Source organism: Mus caroli, unplaced genomic scaffold (genome assembly GCF_900094665.2).
Source record: "Mus caroli unplaced genomic scaffold, CAROLI_EIJ_v1.1 scaffold_12301_1, whole genome shotgun sequence".
Classification (NCBI taxonomy): domain Eukaryota; kingdom Metazoa; phylum Chordata; class Mammalia; order Rodentia; family Muridae; genus Mus; species Mus caroli.
Genome location: NW_018389908.1, coordinates 11074 through 13838, shown reverse-complemented (window position 1 = coordinate 13838; position 2765 = coordinate 11074). Strand labels below are relative to the sequence as shown.

Below are 2765 nucleotides of genomic sequence, written 5' to 3'. Positions count from 1 at the left end.
AAAGTGAACTATCCTTGACTGGGTCAATCTGTTTTTAAAGTGCCCTGACATGTGTCTGCAGGGAGCACAAAGACCTCCCTATGTCACTGTGTGGACAGTGAGATGCTAAGAGATGCCTAGGTCTTGAGGGTGCGGTGAACTTGTGCCATAAAAGTGATTCCCCACTCAATGCTCTCCCGTCCAGTGTGGCACAGCCAAAAGGCCCTTACCAGGTGCAAGCTTACAGCCTGGCCTACTGGTCCCTGGAACTAAACAGTGAGTCTCTGTGATGATGAGTGACCTTAAGCAGCCACCAGCCAGGGCACTGGGAGCCCTATGCAGAGCAGCAAGATGAACAGTGGGTTTCAGACTGCTGGCTTTTGGGGAGGCTGTGCCGGAATCTCCCAAAATCCTTTCTTCTTACAAGGGGCCCATGATTCCCCAAAGAGAGAGAAAGAAAAAAAAATCAGGTCCGTTAAGGTCATAAAAAGAAACAAAATCCTGCCCATAACTAGAATTTGAGTCCCATAATGTAGAAAATACAGAGCACAATTTAGCTGCTTCCACAATTCAAAACCAACTCTATGAAAATAGCATTGTCAAGAACAGCAGAGCAGTTTCTCCTTAGCTGAGGAAAGGAGGTGTCAATTAGGCACGTGCTGTTCAAATGGTTCCAAACTTCGCTTCTCAAAAGGCAGTCAAGTCAGTGCCGGCGAGCTTCTGAATGCACAGGTCCTGGAAACTTTCATCTAGTCTTGACATTTTAGGAAAGGGGTGAAAGTTCACATCTGTGTTCTGTCGCTGTGGGCTCATCTGAAACTCCTCTGCTGCTGCATGAGGCCCACATTCTCATAGACTCGGGCACTGTCCTCCCTCATTTCAGCACAGGGTGGCGTTGAGGTGCAGGGTGGCAGGGGACTCTGATCACCACTTGTCTGGTCCACCAAGGAATACTTAATATTGGTATATTTATGTCCTTTCCTTTTGCTTTTCTGCTCCTCCTCGATCTGGCGCTGCAGCGTCTCTATGTAATACTGGACAGCCATGTAGATAAACCGGTACTGTGCCTCTGTCTGGACCATCCCTGACCGCTGGGACCGCACCATCTGAATGGTTTTAGGAACGTCGATGTCAAGTCCACACCTTTCTCTCGAATGATGTCAATAAGGATATCAATCACAATGAACCTTCCTGTCCGGCCAATCCCAGCACTGCAGTGAACCATGACAGAGCCTGCATCCACGATGCTCTCCTGCTTGTGGTGGACCTCCTCCAGGAAGTCCAGCACACCTCCAGGGTCACTAGGCACGCCATGGTCTGGCCAGGTCCGAAAGTTGTACTGCCAGACGGTTCTCTCTGTGTTTCCCTGGAGTAGAGCTTGTCCGACCTTAGAGAGTTTGAGCTCTCGTAAAGTGTAGTCATGGGTGGCACTTTCTTTGACGTTCCTAACACGCATGACCCCGTATTCTTTGAGTGCATACTCATCAGACCAGTACTTGACACATTTGCTCTCGCCTCTCTCCACTTCCTTTGTGGTCATGACAATGACTCGAGAGTTCTCCTGGAACACCATCTGCCAGAAGTCATTCACCATGTTCTACAGGCAGCCTTGAGTGGCAATGTAACTCTTTTGGGGTTTGAAATTGTTGCACTTGGTCTCAAACTCAGGCCTGGATCCCGGACACTGCACAGCCACCCTGCCACCCGGCTTGCTCCGCCCTTGCCTGCTAGAAGCTTCATATCTTATGTTTACCTCCCACTCCACTTCCAGGTTATTTTGTCTGTAGTGTGAACCTGGGACACAAGTTCTTGTTAGAATTACTTATGTGAACACTATTTTCCTAGGAACATTCTGCCCTGGGAATTTTATCACTTAAAATTACAAAACCCCTGGAATAACAAAAAATACCTAGGATAGCAAAAACTCTTCTCAAGGATAAAAGAACCTCTGGTGGAATCACCATGCCTGACCTAAATCTGTACTACAGAGCAATTGTGATAAAAACTGCATGGTATTGGTATAGCGACAGACAAGTAGACCAATGGAATAGAATTGAAGACCCAGAAATGAACCCACACACGTATGGTCAATTGATCTTTGACAAGGGAGCAAAAACCATTCAGTGGAAAAAAAGACAGCATTTTCAACAAATGGTGCTGGCACAACTGGTGGTTATCAAGTAGAATGTGAATTCATCCGTTCCTATCTCCTTGTACTAAGGTCAAATCTAAGTGGATTAAAGGACTCCACATAAAACCAGAGACACTGAAACTTATAGAGGATAAAGTAGGGAAGAGCCTTGAGGATATGGGTACAGGAGAAAAATTTCTGAATAGAACAGCAATGGCTTGTGCTGTAAGATCGAGAATCGACAAATGGGACCTCATGAAATCGCAAAGCTTCTGCAAGGCAAAAGACACCTTCAAGAAGACAAAAAGGCCACCAACAGATTTGGAAAAGATTTTTACCTATCCTAAATTAGAACGGGGACTAATACCCAATATATATAAAGAACTCAAGAAGGTGAACTACAGAAAATCAAATAACTCCATTAATAAATGGGGCTCAGAACTAAACAAAGAATTCTCACCTGAGGAATACTGAATGGCTGAAAACACCTGAAAAAATGTACAACATCCTTAATCATCAGGGAAATACAAATCAAAACAACCCTGAGATTCCACCTCACACNAGTCAGAATGGCTAAGATCAAAAATTCAGGTGACAGCAGATGCTGATGAGGATGTGGAGAAAGAGGAACACTCCTCCATTGTTGGTGAGATTG

General features: G+C 45.5%; 1 pseudogene; it reads right to left on the bottom strand.

Annotated features, from left to right (window-relative positions):
- Positions 1-593: 593 nt before the first annotated feature.
- Positions 594-1773, bottom strand: LOC110288365 (annotated as a pseudogene).
- Positions 1774-2765: the final 992 nt, after the last annotated feature.